The following is a 23,383-nucleotide window of genomic DNA, read 5'->3' on the forward strand; positions in this document are numbered from 1 at the left end:
GACTAGCATCCATGGAGTTCAGCATCATATCTTCATCTGCAAACTTCAGATCAAAATTAAGCAAGGGTGAGCTCACTTATGGTCGGGGCTCAGCAAGTGGGGGAAAAACTAATGCAGGTTTAACAAGGTGAGGCTAAGGTTGAGCAGTAAGCATTTTAGTTGGTCAACATTTTATTAACAACACCTGTCTTACTAATAAGTGTGAATCCCAAGTATTCCCATTAAACAAAGGTATAAGAGTATATCAAAAACATTTAAGTGAAACCACTTAAGCGAACCATTGGCAGATCATCGGATCTCGATTTATTTTCATCTTCAAGTTCAATTATCATGTGAGGAGTCGAGGCTGCTCATAACCGTGAGCACGGCTGATATATCAGTTTTACACTCTGCAGAGGTGGTACAACTTTACCCACAAGCCGTGTATCCCCTCTAGCCTGGGTCCGCCAAAACCCGTAAACACTTCCGAGGTGAGTGGCTAGGGATCCACTATGAGGCTTTCACAAAATACACTTAATACGAAGCAACCCGCTAAGGTTTCTAAAGACGATGGTGGTGGCCCCCTGGGTGAGGTACCTTAGCCAATAATACGTCCCCATGTTAACGTGGGCTGCCAACACCTACCGCTCCCCCTCTTGCCCATATTTCAGGTAAGGTTGCCAGGCACTAAGCATATAAAGCTAATTACCAAAGCCAGAGCCATGATAGCACTCGTGGTTGCACTGTTTTCCCGGGTAGTCACTCCATGTTCCAATTATTATGCAATAATTTTGTTTAACCATCGGGTTAACAACAATAATGTAAACTTACCATTTTGGAACATTAATATCATAAGCGGGAGTGACTGCATAAAGTTAAGTTGTAGCAATAGCTTAGCTACGAAGGTAAAGTATAATTCCCAGGTTTGATCAAGGAATAAGGTTAGAAAGGTTATCTAAATAGGTAACCCGTCAAATTATGCATATATATCCAAAAGAATAAACTTTATTAAATGTATTGTTTGGGATCAAACAGAGTATGCAGAGGGAGAAGTCCACTTGCCTGCTTACTGAAAATTTGAGGTTCTTCCACGGAATATATCTTGATTCTCAACTACTAGATCAACCACTGAATATCACACAAACAAACAAGAAGAACAAACACCACTCAATAACATACAACATTCACCATAGTTAAAGCTAAAAGAAAGCCTAACGAAAAGAGCGTTCGCTTTTCAAAAACGTCGTAAGTAATGGTTATAATAAGAAGGTATTCTTTTCAAAAAATGGGTGATCTATACTTTATAAAACAAGACATGAGCTTAAAAATATCTTAATTAAAATATACAAATATTTGGTTCACCAATTTAGTCTTTTATAAAACGTCATATGCGATATGTCTAAGATTAAGGGTTTATAAGACGATAAAACATGTTATAACGATATTAAACATTTTTAACCTTTTAGAAAAGATATAGTTTATATATCTAAGGTTAATAAGTTATGAAACACATTATTAGACATTACTTTTATAAAAAAACTCATAAATAGCTTAAACAACTTTTATGTGAAAAGATCATAATTATATTATTAATCACCTATTTAAAACGAGTTAGGTTATGGGCCTTAAGTGGATTTTCATGCAAAAGGTAATAAACAAATAACTATCTTTTAATTTCATTAAAACACATAGCCTATATTATTATATTCGATGTCCATATATAAAGTAAAATTTTAAGTTATAAAAGAACTTAAACTCTTATTACTTTATTTATGCTTTAGGAAAAGCTAAGTGATTCGTATATATGTGGACTAAATTCTATGAAATCATTAATCATGTCATAAACCTAGTTAAGAACAAAATGACTATAGGTTTGATTAATAAATTATGATAAAGGATAATTAATCTATTAATTATCTTTAATTCTATTGTAAGAACAAATGATCTAGATAATTAAAATGAATACTATATTTATTGGTATATTATTAACTATCATTTTAGTTATGACGGTGTGAGTACTAAATTAAGTCATTATATCATTATTAGAAAAGTTATATGACATTTTACTATTGTAAAACATGTAATTATGGATACTCAAATATGAGACTAAATAAGTTTTATGTGAAGGGATAATAAATGATTATCATTATATTAGGAAAAACACTAAATCTATATTTGTTGAGAAAACTACATTCAAATCGATAGGTCATCATTTTAAAGATATGAACATCGACTCTATCATTCTAGTATCTTTAGGAAAACTCTAGTTTTTTAAACTTCTTACTTAATACGACTATACTTAAACATCTATAACGAACCTTGTTAAATATGATATCTATTAAAAGATTATTTTAAACTAGAAACAGGTTATCTAATTCTTTAGTAAGAAACCTACGTTTACCAACATAACTATCAATTTTTTATTAGAAAAGTATGAGCGTCTAATTAAGTTATTTTAACATAATAAAATTCTATTCTTTCGATTTTTTCCTTTCTTTTCTAAATAGAATTTATACGTATACTAAAAATTATTTATTTATTTCCTTTAACATTAATATACTAGAATTAATTGTAAATTATTAAATGCGACTTTTAATAACCTATTCAGGGTTATTATGACATAAATGAACATTTTACTATTCTAAGTAATTAAGTGCTATACTTATGAATATATTTATATATTTATTATGACTAGTAAAATCTATACATTTTTCATTCGGCCGGAAACACGTGGCTTAATTCCTATTTCAATTTCTTATATCACTAAAATTATACTTATATTATTACTAACCGATTATCGCTCCACACACTAAAGCGAAAACAAATCCATAAACATTTCTAGTATGAAAATCACGGAAGTAGTGAATAGTGACCGTGTTCATTTTTAGAATTATAAAATCATACGTATATTCAAAGTAGTGTCGCAGGGTTCGATTTTGGCTATACGTATACATCAAAATCTCCAAAATCCTACACGTGAATCGCTAAATCGTATTAATATTACAACAATAATTCACAAGATCCATAAATTAATTTTAAAGCATGATTTAGAAAATAAATTAGCGAGTTGTGTTCAACCTTGGGTTTTCGTTCATGCGAAGGGATGAACGTCGACGAGGGGGTTTCGACCGTGCAGGGGAAGGACAGTGAGTTTGGCGTCAAGCAGGGAACGACGTGATCCTCGTGTTGCGCGGGCGGAGCTCCGACGGGGTTCCACGGACTCCGGCGACGACGTGCGGATGCGGACGGTCCGGCGACCAGCTTCACGACGGCGAGTACGTGGGCGACGAGTGGCAACGGCACAACAATACGCTGTTGCGAGTTGAGCAAAGGCACGGCTCTGCGCAGTGGGCGAGCAATGGGTGTGAGGAGGGCGAGAGAGAAAGGGAGCCTGGGGAGGAAGAGAGGGAGATCCATCTCTAATTTATAGAGGGAGAGGAGAGAGAGAGAGAAGGGCGCCGGGGAGAGGAAACGATGGCCGGCCATCAATGGCGTTCATCAACAGAGGGATTAATGGGGGAGAAAACGGATGACTTGAACTCCATTAACGCACGGACGGCGTGGGATCGCGCGGCTACGCGGCTGCGCAATCGAGCGGGCCTCGCGTCGAGCGCGCGGTCGGTTCTTCGGTCGCCTGGTGTTGGGGCAGGGCGAGGGCGGCTGGGCGCGTCCGGCGTCGCGCGGTGCAGGGCCGGTCGGGGCAGACGCGCGGTCGCGTTGGGCGCGGGCGGGGTGGAGCGTCGCGGTCGGCTGCACAGGGTCGCGACTGGGCGCTCTGCTGGCGCGGTCCTGCGGGCGCTGGGCTCCTGGTGGCTGTGCGTGGAGCAGAGAGGCAGGGCGGAAGAGAGAGAGGAGCAGAGGAGAGAGAGAAAGGGTGGGGAGAGAGGAGCAGAGAGCGGCGGCGGCTGCGCTGGCTGGTGTGCGACGAGCGAACAGAAGAAAAGGAAAGTGCCGTCAGGAAGAAAAGAAATGGGGCCCACCTGTCATACACTAGATGAGAGTAGGAGAGAGAAAAAAAACTAATACAAAAAAGGGGAAGTGCTCGGGGAAGCCTGGGCGTGGGTTTCGGTGGCCTTTTTTTATTTCAATTTTTTCTATTTTTAATAACAGATTATATATATTCCAAAAATTCAGAATAAAAATTTCAATATTATTAGCATATCTAAAATACATATTATTTTAAAAAAACAATTGTAGCAGCCCATTATAGTTTTATGAAAAGATCCACAACAAGAAATAAATCCCATTATTGCATTTACATAAATTTTTCCAAAATTAGAATTAACACTTAAAAAACAGTTATTTTTGTACAAAACATTATCTTTAAGAAAATTCTTTTTTAATCAATGAGATTTTTCTCAGAAAATTAAATCCAAGAATTGGATTCAAATCATACAAAACATAAGCTTCAGCATGAATGCATCAAACACTTGATACAATTTTACTACTCACAAAAAAAATATTTAATTTATTTATGTTACTATTTTATGATTTGAAAATATAAATTTTCTTTCTACTAGAAATTAATAATTCAAACATGGTTGTTTTCATTTGATGGATTTTAGAGTGTTACAATTCTTCTGCGCCCTCAGGGCATTACTAAGAATCAAGCCCTATAAAAAAGAAGAAAGAATTGAGTATGACAATGAAATACATTGATTTTCAACTTAAAAGTTAACTTTTATACCTTTATACTGTTGTATGCTAGGTTGTCAGCAAGATCATCCTTCGACAAAATCGAAAGGCCATCTTCCAGCTTCAGGAATCCCATACTCTTAGCTATCTCCCGGCAAACAGATATTTCTTTATTGTCCGGGAGACAGTATAAGAAGTCGTCATCGTTTGAGCCGTTAAACACTAAAGCTCCCTTCGGATATTTTAGTTTTCGCGCATAATGTCTGGCTTCCACAACTTCTTCTTCGGACAACTTTTTCCTCGAAGCATGACGATAAATATAATCAGCATCCTCGACAATGGCTTCGGGGGCAGGAGACCTTGCCCTTTCTCCTGCGTCTGCTTCTTCTGCCATGCCAACATCTGAAGCCTGTGGATCAGCTTTATCTTCAGGCACGATGGCTTTCGTCTCGATAGGCGCTGAAGGCCTAGCTTCGGTCACATCTTGGACTTTGGTACCTTCGGCAATTTTCTTAGGAGCGAGGCTCAAGGCCTTCGTTGTCTCTATAACAGCGTCTAGCACGCTAGCCATCCTCCTCCTCTTGAGAGTTACAACAGGAGCTCTATGCATCTTCAGCAAATCTGCCGCTGCCGGTGGGCTCAGGATTTCTGGCATTTCTATCATTCTTTCCACATGTGGCTCTTCGGCCTTAACATCTTTAGCTTCGGCTAGCCTAACTGTAGGCACCTTCGGCACTACAATCGGCTCTTCAGCGCTCTACACAATCGGAACAGTTTCTTTTGCTTTGGCAGCTGAAGAGGTGCCTTTGCCAAATTCAGGTATCACGGCCGATTCAATATAACGCAGCCGGTGAGTAAGAACCTTCACCTTCTTGCCCTTCGGCTCAGCTGTAATGACCGAAGCGGCAATCTTTCTCTTTTTCCCTTGCCCTCGCAGCGGGTAGCGATAATCAGGGTATACGAAGCCAATAACATCAAATACCTTGTTCAAACTTTTCTTGTTCTGACCCCTGAAAGTTGCAGACAAAGCATTATCCTCGGCCTTGGAGTATGCCCCAAGTAGCTCATCGCTAGTAGCTTTAATACACTTCAGCCAGTCATCGTTTGGCTCATCAAACTTCTCCCCAAATCTGAAGTTATACTTCAATCGGACTAGACCACCCTCACTGGAGTCGGCGGTGGTTTCCTTCGGCATATCCCAGCTCTCCACAAGTGGCCATACCCTGAAGGCTATGTGCTCTTGAATTAAATATCTCGTGCCAATAAAGGAACACACAGTGCTAAAGACCTTCTGGCACTCTTCAACGCCGCTATCAATATTCACCTTCGGTCTTCGGAGGCCGAAGCGGGACCAGATGGGCACTGGATAACTTCCTTGATATCTTCTCTCTTCTTTAAATCATTCTTAACATAAAACCACTCCTCCATCCAGGCCCTGGGCCATCTTTTCCGGAATGTTGGCACCGGGTGGCTTGCATTGGGGCGAGCAATAAATCCATAACAACCGAAGTTGTTGTGGTACTGTTCTTTGCTAGTAGCCTTCGTCTCATATAAAAGTTCATGCATACTACAGAAGCACTTCACGCTTGGCTCCAGCCCCTGACTTCTTATAGCCTAGACAAAAATCCCCATCCTAATAATAGCTTCGGGGGTGATCTGATGAAGGAAGATCTGGTATATCTTCAGCACTTCAACCACAAACTTGCTCAGCGGGAACCGAAGACCTGCCTTTAAGAAGCTTCGGTATATAACAACTTTGTTTTCCTCCGGAGCAGGGGCAGTACTGTCTCCCCCAACTCTAACAATAGACATGTCACGAAAATATCTCCCCCTCATGGCATCAATATGACTTTGCTTGATAGTTGATTTTCCGAAGATAGTATGGCTTGGGCGCCACGGCCGATCCTCAGAGTCTTCGTCCCCACTTTCCACGTCATAACTATCACTGTCATCAGAATCTTCGGATAAACCCTCCAGGATCTACTTAGTGATCTTCTCTGTATTTGTTTTTGTCATGTACTCAATAAATCCAGCAATGTAAGGATCCGCAACCTTTTTCTCTTCAAACAGCTTCGTCTCCTCAGTCAGCTTCACCTCTTCAGTCATTTTCCCCAGACATGGTGCAAACGCGTCTTTAAACCGAAGCTCAAAAGCTTGAAAATCTGGCGAGATCTAGTGAGCAAGAACTAAAAGTTTGAGAAAATAATGCAAATGGCAGAAACGACGTATCAAATGCTGCCGGTGTGGGTTGATATTTATACGCCCAGTACGCTGCAACTTGAAGGGCCCCGTCTGTCATTGATTGTTGCTATTCTAGCAAAGGGAAGGTGTTTTTTTGGACCTTCAGCTTAGGTCCTTCGTTCACGTCGCAGTCTGAATTCGTTGTTATAACAAATTAATACTGTGAGGGGCTACTGTTGGGGGCCTTCGTCTTCCGAAGGTCCTCAAAAACATGATTAACAATGTTTCCCAAGTGTAATATATATATAGGAACCTTCGGACTCGGAATGAAGCTGTACACAATATGAAAGCATGGTTGGACGAAGGTTGAACCAGCTACGAAGCTACGCGCAAGGAAGCATCGGCTCAGTAGTAGAAAAAGGAACCGACTTAAGGAGGAAAAGGCTATATAGCCCTCGATAGATTGTCCTTAAGTCAATAGTAAACATGAAGGGCATGAATGTAATTTTACACAGGCTGCGCCTTGTGCCTATAAATAGATGAACAGTACCCACGTACTGTTCACGCTGACTTGTATTCGCTTGTGCGTCACACTTGGGTTCTTGCCTTCTATCAAGCCGAAGGTACAAATGTAATTCAATATTGTTCTTGTTTATCCATGATGATATAATAAAGATATATTAATGTTGTCATATGATTATTCATGTTCTCTCTTATATTTCATATGCTTCTTCTTTCATTAACATATACTGCGATGATGAAGGTTCGTCCTTCAGAACCTTCATCTGAAGATCATTATATCCTAAGGGAGATAATGCTTCGAAGGACGAAAGGCATTAACCTTTAACTTTATGTGTTGCCTTGTTCTTAACTCATAGCATTTGAGAACAAGTCCCCAACAAACATGTTCATTCAACTATTGTTGCCCAGCTACCCGAGGAGATTGTTGAGGATTTCAGGTGACTCAACCTGGGAATAGTTGCACATACTGAAGTAGTCACTATTGATGTGGAATCTACCTTGGAACAAGAAATTTGTAAAGGTCAGATTGGTGATGCCAAAATTCAAGAGATCAAGGATCTTATTACTGAAGGTAGATGTCCGGAATTCACGAAGGATGAGCAAGACATAGTATGGTTCAAGAACCGGATATGTGTTCCTGATATTGATAGCCTTCGTGAGACTATACTGAAGGAAGCCCATGATTCTGATTACTTTATTCACCATGGTAGCACTAAGATGTATCAGGATCTGAAGCAGAAGTATTGGTGGTACGGATTGAAGAGAGATGTGGCTGCACATGTAGCTATGTGTGATGTGTGCCAAAGAGTTAAGGCTGAACACCAAAGACCAGCTAGACTATTGCACCCATTAAAGATACCCGAGTGGAAATGAGAAGAAATTAGCATGGATTTCATTGTTGGACTACCCCGCACTCTTGTAGGGTATGACTCCATTTGGGTGATTGTGGACAGACTGACAAATGTGGCTCACTTCATACCTGTGAGGACTAATTACACGGGAGCCAAGCTAGCAGAATTGTATATGACTCGGATAGTTTGCCTACATGGGGTGCCTAAGAAGATCGTGTCTCACCGAGGATCACAGTTTACTTCCCGGTTTTGGAAGAAGTTGCATGAGTGCTTGGACACCCAGTTGAATTTCAGTTCGGCCTACCATCCTCAAACTGATGGGCAGACCGAGAGGACTAACCAAGTATTGGAGGATATGTTAAGAGATTGTGCTCTTAAACATGGTGGTAGTTGGGATAAGAGCTTACCATATGTGGAGTTCTCTTATAATAATAGTTACCAGGCCAGTCTGAAGATGTCACCATTTGAGGCATTATACGGCAGGAAGTGTTGGACTCCTCTATATTGGGATCAGACTGGAGAAAGACAGTTCTTTGGGCCTGAACTTATACAAGAGGCAGAAGAACAAGTCCATATAATTCGGGAGAATTTGAGGGTAGCTCAAACCAGGCAAAAGAGCTACACTGATAATAGAAGAAGACTGCTAGAGTTTAAGGAGGGTGATCACGTGTATCTGAAGGTGTCACCGATCCGGGGTATGAGGAGATTTAAAGTTAAAGGAAAGTTGTCCCCTCGCTTTATTGGACCTTTCTTGATCTTAAAGCGAGTGGGAGAAGCTGCATATCAACTAGAACTACCCGATCATCTTGCGGATGTACATGATGTCTTCCACGTGTCATAACTAAAGAAGTGCCTCAGGGTACCTGAAGAGCAGGTACCGATGGGGGATCTTAGTGTCCAAGATGATCTGACTTATACGGAATATCCAATCAAGCTTCTTGACACTTTGACTCGAGTTACAAGAAATAAAGTTATTAAAATGTGTAAAGTGCAATGGAGTCACCATGGAGAAGATGAAGCTACTTGGGAGATAGAACAAGAACTTCGCATAGATTTTCCCCATCTGTTCCCTAGTCCTTCCTAAATCTCGAGGACAAGATTCTTGTTAAGGGGGGTAGGATTTGTAATACCCAGTTTGTAAGAGATAATATAAAAGGAGAAAAAAAATTATTTCCTTTATTTATATGTGTCTGTTGTATCTATTTGCCATCACATGTGAACACGTCAATTAAGCAAATACATAGTTAACAAAAGAAACTCAAATAACTTATGCATCCAGTTGGAGTTTTGTTTGCTTGTGCATTGAAATAATAACAACAATAATGCTAGTAGAAATAAAACAATGACTTTAGATGAAGTTTGAATCCTAAATTGAGAATTAGGGTGTGGAATGGAGAAGGAAAGAGAAAATACTATACAATACAAAAATAAATTTAAGAATAAATAAATTTATTCCACAATAATTTATTCAAATCATATATTCAGAAATTTGATTAAATATTTACCACAACAGTTTGAATCCAAATTTGGAATCTAAAAGTAAAAAAAGGAAAAGAAATGAGAAAAATAAAAAGAAAATGAATAAAGAGCCTAACTGGGCCTCGGTACCCCATTTTGGCCCACCAGGAGAAGCATACCGCACAGCCCACCCAGAACCTGGCGCCGACACCTGGGGCCCACTAGCCAGCCTCCCCTCTCGCGCCGCTCAATCTTTCACTGGATTGTGGGGCCCACTCGACAGTGGCACTTTGCATGCGCACCAGGCGTCTATCTCTCTGGCTTGCGGGTCCACGAAGCCAGCGCAGCACAAAATCGTTTCTCCAACTGGGTCGTCACTGCCATGTGGGGCCAAAGCATCGACAGTGTCTTCGTAACAGACGTGTTGCGATCACCGGCGTCGGCATCGCCCACGCGGCGCGGGAAGTTGACCAGGACCTCTTCTAGCCGCCCTACAAGAGCCGCAGCCTCCCTCTGAACTTGCCCCACTTTCACGCCTCCACCTAGCCAAGCTTGCGTTGATCGCGGAAGCCGCCGCCGCGGTGCGCCGGGGGGGGGGGGGGGGGGGGGGGGGGGGGGGGGGGGGGGGGGGGGGGGGAATTCACCGCCGCCGTCGAATGCAGGAACCACGGGCACTCGGACTGCCGTGGTGCATTCTGATTTCACTGTTGCATTCTGATTCCGCGACCCATAGAAGCTTCCCACGCCTCTGATTTCACTGTTGTCATCGTTGCGCCGGCGCAATTACTCGCCGAGGTTAAGTAATTGCCGTTGTGCCATGGGTCACCGACAGAGGACATCTATGTTGCGCAATCCCTCGGTAAGAAGTCCTTGCTACGTTCGATTGCTCCTTAGCTACGTGTAGCATAGTTCAGATCGAAGGATGGCCGTAGGAATCGTGGGGCACACAGGGTCCGGCTATGGCGTCACTGCGGGTACCTGAGCACCGTTGTGTGCGGTCACCGGAGGGAGAACTGGCGCTCTGCCGTAGATCTGACCGCGAACGGCCCAGATTAGAAGATGCGTACCGGTTGGGTTGGTGTAACGAGGGCCGCCTGTTTCGGATCGGACGGGCGAGAGCGGTGCAGAGTTAATTGAATTACGACCGTTAGATCTAGATCCTATGGCTTGCATCATGTACCGGTTCGGATAGCCTAGATTTAATACTGGTCGTCCAGTGAGGATTGGACGGTCACTGTGGTGTGGAACCCTTTCGCCCTTGCACATTTTCTTAAGAGCCCCTAGACTATTTAGGAATTGACCCACCGTCCAAGGGTATTGTTCACTTTGTCTCAGAGTTTTTACCTAAACGCCCCTGTGCTTACAAGAAATTGAGGCCCAGTCCAGAAAACTCGAAAACCAGGAAAAAGTAATTAGAAATAGATTTTTAATGTTTAAATAAATGATAAGAACTTGTTTAATTCATATAAAATTCATATGAACTCCAAATCAATCCATTCTAGTTTCTAAAATTTTGTAATATTATTGATTATCACCCAGTGCCACTGTTTTGACATGAAATACACTTTAAAATTTATGTCTTACTTAATCTTGTATTAAATACATAAAACCTTTGAAAATTCATAACTTAAAATCTATAATCCCAAAATTTATGATTCCTGTTCCTATGATCTTATGTTAATGTGTAGATTTTTATTATGTATTTTGTTTACATGTTTGGTGTGATGTTAATTTTGCTATACTATGTATGTTTGTATTGATGCGAGTAGATGAGCAAGCTACTGTGGATCCTAAAGTTCAGCAGATAGAAGTTGCTGAGCAGGAGCTCATTGAAGGCAAGTTGTGCCCTTGAACACTTCTTTTTTTACCCAATCATGTTCTTATTAATCATAATGATCTACATAGGTTAATTTTGATGGGACCCATTAGGTCACCCTAGTCTGTTCATCCTTTTTACCTTTTTTACCCATGAATCACTTGGGTAGTTTTGCTATTGCTTTATATGGTTTTGGGTTAATATTTCATTACATCCATGTTCCAATTATTCTGTTATGTTATTTATGTTCATGATAAGATCATTATGGTAATGGGAACATGGAGAACCACCCAGGAAAATATGCCACCACAAAGGAGGAATGGGACCCTTTGGCTAACTAATTAGGATAGCTAGTGGAAGACTACCTTACCCGAAAGGGGCAAGGGCAGTAGGGGAGTTGCATGCAGGGAGGTTCTCGGGTTGATTTTGCTACGATGGCGGACAGACGGGGGATTCTTGCAAGTGCTCTTCCCATAAACTGTAGCGGGTTTTCTGAAGTTAGTGGGACTTTGTAAAGGCCTCGTAGTGTTACCCTGACTCACCTCCTCGGTAGAGGTGTATGGGATTGGTCGTCTCTTGGCAGATGGGTAACATGACTTGTGGGTACAGGGTACAACCTCTGCAGAGTGTAAAACTGGTATACTAGCCGTGCTCACAGTCATGAGCGACTCAGACACTCACATGATTAATTTATGTAACTTAAATTCAATTTTTCATTTGCATTTGCATGGGATTATTTATTAATTTTGTTCTATTATTTATTATGGTTTGATATTTACTTTCACTTAGTAACTGCTAATAAAATTTGACCAACCTATTAAAAGCAATGCTCAGCTTTAACCCCTATTGTTGATCAGCCTTACACATCACATGAACTCACACCTTTGGTGAGTTCATGTCCACTAGTTTCCCCACAACTTGTTGAGCTATGATCATGTGTGAGCTCACCCTTGCTGTCTCACACCCCCCACAGGAGAAGAACAGGTGGTTCAAGAGGAGCCACACAACGAGGAGTTTGATCTGATCTAGGTGGCGTCTCCCAGTTGACTTATTGGCGCCAAGGATGGATTTAGTTTGTTTTATATTTATATTTTATTTTTGTAAGACTTACGCTTTGTAATAAGTACTTTGATGTTATTGTGACATTTATCTCTATACACTCTGTTATTATATATGTTGTCTTCTTTGGCGCATGTATGAGATGCACCCAGCTTTGTTCCTTAAATCCGGGTGTGACAGCACTATCTATTCAGGTGGTATTGCACAGATTAGAGGTTCAAGAATTGGAGAAGAAGCTCGATGAAATGACTGAAAATTTTAATGTCGAACAAACAAAACGTGAGATATCCAATACTGAACGGTTAAGAGTTCAAAGAAATATCGAGGAGCTTCGTGAGGCCAAAGAGGAAAATTGTAAATTTTAATGTCGAACAAAGTTTCTATGGAATGTTGTAATAATTTGAAAAATAGTTTTGCTAAAGTTGGTGCATTCTCTTCGGAGCAGAACTTTATCCGTGGTGATCCTGACGGGGTTATTCGGTGGATTAGTGGCGAAGCCGAAGCTTTCGATGAAATTCTTAGTGATAGAGGAGATTTTTGCACCTTCGCCTGCGCCCGAGGAGCTGTCTCATTCCTTGAGAAAGATGGATGTGAGCACACAAAGGATGTAATTCAGCCAGAATTCTCGGTCTCAGCTAGTGATATAAAGAACCCTTTAGCTGAAGCCACTGCGCTGATCGGAAAATTTTATTCCGGAGTCTGGTTGGAAGGTGGCCAAGATATAGCAGACGAAGCTAGTAGAAAAAATGAGAAGGAGTCTCATACTGCTTTGGAAGAGGCAAGGAAAGTTGAAGAAGCCGCAGAATGTGAAAGCTTATTGGTATTTTTGTTGTGACTTAGCTTCGTAAATTGTTTTAGCTCCGTAACTAACAAACACTTATATTGTGGTGTAGCCAAACTTTCTCCCCATATGGAGCCATATGATCCTGAGGCTGATCCAGCTCTGAAGGGGGCTCTTGATGTAACCAGAATAGCTAACGAAGTCGTTGACGATGCTGTGAATAGGCTTCTGAACGAAGCTGCTGATAAAGTTTTAAAATAGGATGATTAGACCTTGTTTATTTAAACAATTGTAGAATTTTTGTATGCGGTTTTCTTATCTAAGAAACAATTATCAACTATATGTATCTAATGATGTAATATATTTCTTTGTGGAGCATGAAACCCTCATACGTACCATTTTTGAGCCGCAGACAAAAAACACCTTCCCTTCTTTTCACGCTTCATAAAGATAAAAATCCCCTTTTCTACCAAAGCAGCTTATTGGACTCGAAGGTCTTGCCATAGATATTGCATAAGAGCACCGTCGTCGAAGGCATAAATCTTGTATAAAAATACAGATGTCGAAGGCATAGATCTTGCATTGTTGATACGTCCTTTCATAACTCTTTGTCGAAGATGACTCAACCTCACTGGTTAGCCAGTATGTTTGAAGGAGCAATTTCCCTTCTTTTTCCGTTGTTTCGGATGATGCAAGAAGATGAATGATGCGATGCTAGGCAGTATGATATGATGATGTGATGCAACTGATGTTAATGCATGAATGCTTCATAAAAGTAAGACTTTGCATTCCCTTAGGAACGACTTTGGAGTCTCTTCACCTTTTACTTATGTGGCATTTTAGCTCTACATCCTCATAGGAACGACTTTGGAGCTAAGCTCTGCATCCCCTTAGGAATGACTTTGGAGATTCTTCACCTTTTACTTAGGTGGCATTTTAGCTTTGCATCCTCGTAGGAACGACTTTGGAGCTTCTTCACCTTTTATTTAGGTGGTATTTTAGCTCGGCATTCCCATAGGAATGACTTTGGAGCATCGTGACTTTTCTGTTACACTCAATGGTGTAACCCCAGATTTATTACAACAGGCCGAAGGTTGTACCTTCTTATATCTCCGACTCGTCGCGTGCATCACATTGTTGTTGTAGCTGGCGGTGCCCTTCTGGTTGTTGGTTGTGAAACGCGGTTGGAGCCATGAGGGGTGGTGGTAGCGGGGCCCATGCAGCTTGTGAGTGGCTTCCAAAGCAACTAATGTCATGGGTTGTGGGTTGCCCACATACTCAGGGATGTATGGGGAATAGCATGAAGCAGTATGCAGGACCTGCTTCGGCTGATTCTGCGATGCTTTGGCTTTAGCTATTTCATTATGCTTTTGTATCGTGACTTGGCAAGTCCTTGTTGTATGCCCCTTATCTTCCCCACAGAATAGGCAAAACAACCTTCTTGGTTGGGAGCCAAATCTTCAACCGAAGCTTCTACCTCCTCTGCCTCTTGGAGCTGTTGGCCTGAAGGAGCTTTGTTGTATCCCTGATGATTAGGAGTTGTGCTGATGCCCTTGAGTATGACTTCCCCTATCGTCGCTTAAGCTAGGATTATGGATCGTCCTAACATGCCTAGGGTGGAGTCTTCCTCCGAAGCCCCTTGTCATCTTGGAGTATCTGTAGGCTTCTTCCCTTCTCTGCCGAAAGTCATTGTCGGCCCTGATGTATTTGTCCATCTTCTATAGGAGCTTCTCCAAAGTTTGTGGGGGCTTCCTTGCAAAATACTATGTTGTAGAACCTGGTCGAAGCCCCTTGATCATGGCTTCAATGACAATCTCATTTGGCACCGTTGGCGCGTGAGCTCTAAGATGCAGAAACCTTTTGAAATACGCTTGCAAATATTCCTCATGGTGCTGTGTGCACTAGAACAGAGCTTGAGCAGTCACTGGCTTCGTCTGGAAATCATGGAAACTGGTTACCAGCATGTCCTTCAGCTTCAGCCATGACATGATTGTTCCCGGCCGAAGGGAAGAATACCATGTTTGAGCCACACTCCTAACTGCTATGACGAAAAACTTGGCCATGACGGTAGTGTTGCCACCATATGATGATATGGTTGCCTCGTAGCTCATAAGGAACTGCTTCGGGTCGAGTGCACGTCATACATGGGGAGTTGTGGTGGTTTGTATGAAGGTGGCCACGGGGTAGCCTGCAACTCTGCTGCTATAGGAGAAGCATCATCAAAAGCTAAGTTACCATGATTGAAATCGTCATACCATACATCATCATAGCTTGGGCTTTCCTGACGAAGCTCTCTCTATTGTGGCCTTCATCCTTGCTCGTTGTCCTGTGTGATATGGCGCATCTCTTCAGCAGCTTCATCAATCTTCTTCTGGAGTTCAGCTAGCCGAAGCATTTTCTCCCTTCTTCTCTACACTTGCTGGTGGATGGCCTCTAGAGCTCTGATCTCTTCATCTAGCTCCTCTTCCTCTGGTCTTGGGCTAATGGCCTTTCTTTTCTTGTTTTGGGCTTCTCTCAGAGGAATCCCTTCTTGGTTGATGTCCAGTGGTGCAAGGGCAGCCCCTCACGCTATTGCTTTCTTCGGTGGCATGACAACGGTGGTTGCTCGAGCTGTTGTCGAAGGTGGTCGTTTGAGTTCACCAGAGGTGGGCACCAATGTTGGTCACTTGTTCTCAAATGTTGTGATTAAAGACAAGGCAACACAATTGTTAAAGATTAAGGACCTTCGTCCTTCGAAGCATTATCTCCTTTCAGATATAATGATCTTCGGACGAAGGTCATGAAGGACAAATCTTCATGATTTATGAGAATAGAAATCCATACAGATAATATATATTATCAATTCATTCATTTATATATTTATTTCAAAATGGATATACATGAATGTTAACTGGATGTATATTACATTGATACCTTCGCCTTGATTGAAGGTGTAGACGCAAGAGCAATTACAATCCAGCGTGATCATTACAGGGGTACTGTTCACCTATTTATAGGCACGGGAAGCAGCCCAAGTAAAAATACATTTATGACCTTAACATGTACTCATAATTGTAACATAAATCATTAGGTACTAACTAGTCTTTTTCTCTTCGGCTCGACATCATGCTTGATCTTTGTCTCCACTTTAAGCCGAAGCTGTTGCTCTTCGGCTATAGCTTCGGTATTCATCGTTGTCATTTTCAGGCAATGTCTTCGTCTTAAGGACCTTGGGCGGAAAAGAAGACTCCCATCATGAACCTTTACAAAAACGTTCCTGTAGTATTTTCTAGTATGCTAGAAACAAATGATTAGTTGTGTTTTTGAGGACTTTCGGAAGAGTAAGCTGTCGGGTACCATAATTAGGGGTACCCCCAACACTCCTAAACTCGGCTGGTAATCACCATCAGCACAAGCTACCGAGACTGATTGGCGCAATTCAGGTCAAGGCTCCGTCCACTCAAGGGACGCGATCTCGCCTCGCTCGAGCCCAGCCTCGGGCAGGAACAGTAGACCCAGGCGGATTCACGCCTCGCCCGAGGGCCTCCTCAAGCAACGGGCGCACCCTCGACTCGTCCGAGGCCCAGCTCGGGCAGGCTTCGCAGTGAAGCAACCTTGGCCAGATCGCCTCGCCAACCGACAGTATCGCAGGAGCATTCAATGCGAGGATCGCCTGACACCTTATCATGACGCACGTTCCTCAGTCGGTAGGGCCAAAGTGACCGTAGTCACTTTGCCCCTCCACTGACTGACCTAACAGAAAAACAGCGCCGCCTGCCCCGCTCCTACTGATGTGCCACCCGCCAGGGCAAGGCTGACAACAGCTAAGTCCAGCCTCAGGCGCAACAGGAAGCTCCGCCTCGCCCGACCTCAAGGCTCGGCCCCCGCCTCGGCCTCGAAAGGTGGTCTCCGCCTCGCCCGACCCCAAGGCTCAGCCTCAACCTCGACCTCGGAGGATGGTCTCCGCCTCGCCTGACCCCAGGGCTCGGCCTCAACCTCGACCTCGGAGGATGGTCTCCACCTCGCCCGACCCCAGGGCTCGGCCTCGGCCCCGACCTCAGAAGGAATCGTGTCCTCACCCAACCCCAGCCTCGGCCTCAGGAGGAGTCTCCGCCTCGCCCGACCTTGGGCTCGGACCGACCACGCCATGGGAGGGTACATCATTACCCTACCCCTAGCTAGCTCAGGCTATGGAGAACAAAACTAGCGTCCCATCTGGCTCGCCCCGGTAAACAAGTAATGATGGCACCCCGCGTGCGCCCATGACAACGGTGGTTCTCAGCCCCTACGGAAGCAAGGAGACATCAGCAAGGTCCCGGCAGCCCCGACAGCTGTGCTTCTACAGGGCTCAAGCGCTCCTCCGACGGCCACGACATCGCATGCATAGGGCTCCAGCACCTCTCCGACAGCCATGTTGGCATGTACATAGGGCTCTGGCTCCTCTCTGCAGGACACGTTAGCATATTGCTACACCCCCATTGTACACCTGGACCCTCTCCTTACGTCTATAAAAGGAAGGTCCAGGGCCCTCATACGGGAGGGTGGTCGCGCGGGAGGACGGGCTGACGAACTGGCTCTCTCTCTCTCTCCCTCGCGAACGCTTGTAACCCCCTACTGCAAGCGCATCCGCCCTGGGCGCCGGATAACACGAGCCGCGGTTCTCTCCCCCCTTGTGTTCCATCTTGCGCCGACCCATCTAGGCTGGGAAACGCCGACAGTTGGCGCGCCAGGTAGGGGCCTGCTACGTCTTGACGAACAACTTCCCGTCGAGCTCCAGATGGGTAGTCTCCAGCAACCTCTTCAGCCCGGGACGCTGCTCTGTCTCGGGAGTCTCGAGTTCATGTCCCTCAACGGCAGCTACGACATGGTACTCCTTCCTCCGCCGCGTGATAGCGACAACGATGGCCGTCAGCCCGCCCGGCGGCGGACTCGACGACGTCTTCCTCCCGTGGCGGAAGAGCAGCATCCGGGTCTGTCTCGCCACCTTCCTCGCCGCAGGAGGAGGAGGCGGGGCAACCGTGGCCAAGCAGGAGGCGACACCTCGCCGGCCGTCGAGCGAGTCGACGGCGCCGGCACCCCAGCGGGGGACAAGTCAGGCGTTGACCTCGCGCCCGGAACGACGGCGAGTGTCGTTTCCCCGCAACGTGCCAACCCCAAGCGGACAGACGACGCCAGCACTCTCGCGAAGGACTTGCTGGGCGTTAGCCTTGTACCTGAGATAACGGTGCAGTCCGTCCCCGACGCGACTTCGTCACCATCCATCGATCGAGAGGTACCGTCCGTTTTCCACCCTGTGCCTTTTAGATTCAGTTTTGATCCACCAAGCGATCCCGCTTTGGTGAGCTCTTTCATAAATGCATATCCTAACCTTCCGGGGTACCGTATGTGGTCGACCTGGGACCGACTGACGGTCGTCTCGACCTACAGGCCCCCGGGCTCCGAGGAAGATGACGAGCCCGACTCTGGTCAGGATTTCTCCGGGCTCGGTAATCCCAGTGCCATGCGAGACTTCATGACCGCATGTGACTACTGCCTCTCCGATTACTCTGATGATGGCCACAGCCTTGACGACGAGGGATGTGGCCCAAGTCGCGAATGTTTCCACGTCGATCTAGGGGGTCACGACGAAGGCAACCACCTTGGTATGCCGGAGGACGACGATCCCCCTAGGCCTGTGCCTCGCGTTGACATCCTGCGGGAGCTAGCTATGGTCGTAGTCCCTGCGGGGGGTCAGGACACATAGCTCAAGCAAATCCACGAGATGCAGGCCAAGCTCGACGAGGAAGCAGGACAACTTGTGCAGCTCCGACAAAACATCAAGCAGGAGTGGGCAGGCCGAGCACTAGCCGGAGAAGCGTGTCATTAGCCCCAAGACATCTAGCGCCGTATCACTGATGATGCTAGGGCAAGGCTGCCCCCGACTTCTAGTGGAGTCGGCCAGAACCTGGCTACAGCAGCAATACTACTCCGAGCGATGCCGGAGCCATCCACCACCGAGGGGCGACGTATCCAGGGAGAACTCAAGAATCTCCTGGAGGATGCCGCGGTCCGACGGGCCGAGAGCTATGCCTCCCGAAGGCAAGGGTACCCCCCGGAGCATCGCGCCGTGACTTCCCGATTCATGCGGGAAGCCTCGGTCCACACCGGGCGCACGCGGGACGCAACGCCTGCAGCCCCGGGTCGCCTCGGCAACGAGTACCGCCGCTGCGACCGTCGAGCCCACCTCGACGAGAAGGTGCGCCGAGGCTACCACCCCAGGCGTGGGAGACGCTACGACAGCGGGGAGGATCGGAGACCCTCGCCTGAACCACCCGGTCCGCTAGCTTTTAGCCGGGCCATACGACGGGCGCCATTCCCGACCCGGTTCCGAGCCCTGACTACCATTACTAAGTACTCGGGGGAAACAAGGTCGGAACTGTGGCTTGCGGACTACCGGCTGGCCTGCCAGCTGGGTGAAACGGACGATGACAACCTCATCATCTGCAACCTCCCCCTGTTCCTCTCCGACGCCGCCCGAGCCAGGCTGGAGCATCTTCCTCCTGCGCAGATCTCCAACTGGGACGACCTAGTCAAAGCCTTCGCTGGAAACTTCCAGGGCACATACGTGCGCCCTGGGAACTCTTGGGATCTCCGAAGCTGCCGCCAGCAGCCAGTGGAATCCCTGCGAGACTACATCCGACGATTTTCGAAGAAGCGCACCGAGCTGCCCAACATCACCGACTCGGATGTCATCAGCGCATTCCTCGCCGGCACCACTTGCCGCGACCTGGTGAGCAAGCTGGGTCGCAAGACTCCCACCAGGGCGAGCGAGTTGATGGACATCGCCACCAAGTTCGCCTCTGGTCAGGAGGCGGTCGAGGCCATCTTCCGGAAGGACAAGCAGCCTCAGGGACACCAACAGGAAGACGTCCCCGAGGCGTCCACCCAGCGCGGCACGAAAAAGAAGGCCAAGAAGAAGTCGCAAGTGAAACGCGATGCCGCCGACGCAGATCTTGTCGTCGCCGCCGAGCACAGGAACCATCGGAAGCCTCCCGGAGGGGCCAACCTGTTTGACAAGATGCTCAAGGAGTCATGTCCCTATCACCAGGGTCCCGTCAAGCACACCCTTGAGGAATGCGTCATGCTTCGGCGCTACTTCCACAAGGCCGGGCCCCCGGCGGAGGGTGGCAAAGGCCAGGACAACGACAAGAAGAAGGGCAACAAGGCAGAGGAGTTCCCCGAGGTCCACGACTGTTTCATGATCTACGGTGGGCAAGTGGCGACCACAAGCAGGAGCGCCGGGAGGTCTGCTTGGTGAAGGTGGCGGCGCCAGTCTACCTAGACTGGTCCGACAAGCCCATCACCTTCGACCAAGGCGATCACCCCGACCGCATGCCGAGCCCAGGAAAGTACCCGCTCGTTGTCGACCCCGTCATTGGCAACGTCAGGCTCACCAAGGTCCTCATGGATGGAGGTAGCAGCCTCAACATCATCTACGCCGAGACCCTTGGGCTTTTGCAAATCGATCTGTCCATGATCCGGGCCGGTGCGCGCCCTTTCACGGGATCATCCCCGGGAAGCGCGTCCAGCCCCTTGGACAACTCGATCTGCCCGTCTGCTTTGGGACTCCCTCCAACTTCCGAAAGGAAACCCTCACGTTCGAGGCGGTCGGGTTCCGAGGAACCTACCACGCAGTGCTGGGGAGACCATGCTACGCCAAGTTCATGGCCGTCCCCAACTACACCTACCTCAAGCTCAAGATGCCGGGCCCCAACGGGGTCATCACCGTCGGATCCACATAACGACACGCGTACGAATGCGACGTGGAGTGCGTGGAGTACGCTGAGGCCCTCGCCGAATCCGAGGCCCTCATCGCTGACCTGGAGTGCCTCTCCATGGAGGTGCCTGATGCGAAGCGCCACGCCAGCAACTTCGAACCAGCGGAGGCGGTCAAGTCTATCCCCCTCGACCCCAGCAACGACGCCTGTAAGCAAGTCCAGATCGGCTCCGAACTCGACCCCCAAATAGGAAGTAGTGCTCGTCGACTTTCTCCGCGCGAACGCCGAGGTGTTTGCATGGAGGCCCTTGGACATGCCCGGCATACCGAGGGATGTCGCCGAGCACTCGCTGGATATCCGAGCTGGAGCCTGACCCGTGAAGCAACCTCTGCGCCGTTTCGACGAAAAAAAGCACAGAGCCATAGGCGAGGAGATCCACAAGCTGACGGCTGCGGGGTTCATCAAAGGGGTATTCCATCCCGAATGGTTAGCCAACCCTATGCTTGTGAAAAAGAAAGGTGGGAAATGGAGGATGTGTGTAGACTACACTGGTCTAAACAAAGCATGTCCGAAGGTTCCCTACCCTCTGCCTCGCATCGATCAAATCGTGGATTCCACTGCTGGGTGTGAAACCCTTTCATTCCTCGATGCCTACTCAGGGTATCACCAAATTAAGATGAAAGAGTCTGACCAACTCGCGACTTCTTTCATCACACCTTTTGGCATGTATTGCTATATTACTATGCCGTTTGGTTTGAGGAATGCAGGCGCGACATACCAAAGGTGCATGAACCACGTGTTCGGAGAGCACATCGGTCGAACGGTCGAGGCTTACGTCGATGACATCGTAGTCAAGACGAGAAAAGCCTCCGACCTCCTCTCTGACCTTGAAACGACATTCAAGTGTCTGAGGGCGAAGGGCGTGAAACTCAACCCCGAGAAGTGTGTCTTCGGAGTCCCCCGAGGCATGCTCCTGGGGTTCATCGTCTCCGAGTGGGGCATCGAGGCCAACTCGAAGAAAATCGCGGCCATCACCAACATGGGGCCTATCAAAGACTTGAAAGGAGTACAGAGGGTCATGGGATGCCTTGCGGCTCTGAGCCGCTTCATCTCGCGCCTCGACGAAAGAGGCCTACCCTTGTACCGCCTCTTAAGGAAGACCGAGCGCTTTGCTTGGACCCCCGAGGCCGAGGAAGCCCTCAGAAACTTAAAGGCGCTTCTTACAAGCGCGCCCATCTTGGTACCCCCCGCCGCGGGAGAAGCCCTCTTGATCTACGTAGCCGCAACCACTCAGGTGGTCAGCGCCGCGATTGTGGTCGAGAGACGAGAAGAAGGGCATGCATTGCTCGTCTAGAGGCCAGTCTACTTCATCAGTGAAGTGCTATCCGAGACCAAGATCCGCTACCCGCAAATTCAGAAGCTACTGTACGCGGTAATTCTGATGAGGCGAAAGTTGTGACACTACTTCGAGTCTCATCCAGTGACTGTGGTGTCATCCTTCCCCCTAGGGGAGATCATCCAGTGCCGAGAGGCCTTGGGTAGGATTGCAAAGTGGGCGGTGGAGATCATGGGCGAGACAATCTCGTTCGCTCCTCGGAAGGCCATCAAGTCCCAAGTCTTGGCGGACTTTGTGGCTGAATGGGTCGACACCCAGCTACCAACAGCTCTGATCCAATCGGAACTCTAGACCATGTATTTCAATGGGTCGCTGATGAAAACAGGAGCAGATGCGGGCCTGCTCTTCATCTCACCCCTCGGGAAGCACCTCCGCTACGTGCTGCGCCTCCATTTCCCGGCGTCAAACAACGTGGCCGGGTACGAGGCTCTGGTTAACGGGTTGCGCATCACCATCGAGCTAGGGGTTCGGCGCCTCGACGCTCGTGGCGACTCGAAGCTTTTCATCGACCAAGTCATGAAGAACTCCCACTGCCGCGACCGGAAGATGGAGGCCTACTGCGATGAGGTTCGGCGCCTGGAAGACAAGTTCTACGGACTCGAGCTCAACCACGTCGCCCGACGGTACAACGAGACTGCGGATGAGCTGGCTAAGATAGCCTCGGGGCGGACAACGGTTCCCCCGGGCGTCTTCTCCCGAGACCTACATCAACCCTCCATCAAGACCAACGACACGCCCAAGCCCGAGGAAGCCTCGGCCCAGCCCGAGGCACCCTCGGCCGCCAAGGGTGAGGCACTGCGCGTCGAGGAAGAGCGGAATGGGGTCACGCCTAATCGAAACTGGCAGACCCCGTACCTGCAATATCTCCACCGAGGAGAGCTACCCCTCGACAAAGCCGAAGCTCGGCGACTGGCGCGGCGTGCCAAGTCGTTCGTCTTACTAGGTGACGAAAAGGAGCTCTACCACCAC

The sequence above is a fragment of the Zea mays genome, chromosome 9 (genome assembly GCF_902167145.1).
Source record: "Zea mays cultivar B73 chromosome 9, Zm-B73-REFERENCE-NAM-5.0, whole genome shotgun sequence".
NCBI lineage: Eukaryota > Viridiplantae > Streptophyta > Magnoliopsida > Poales > Poaceae > Zea > Zea mays.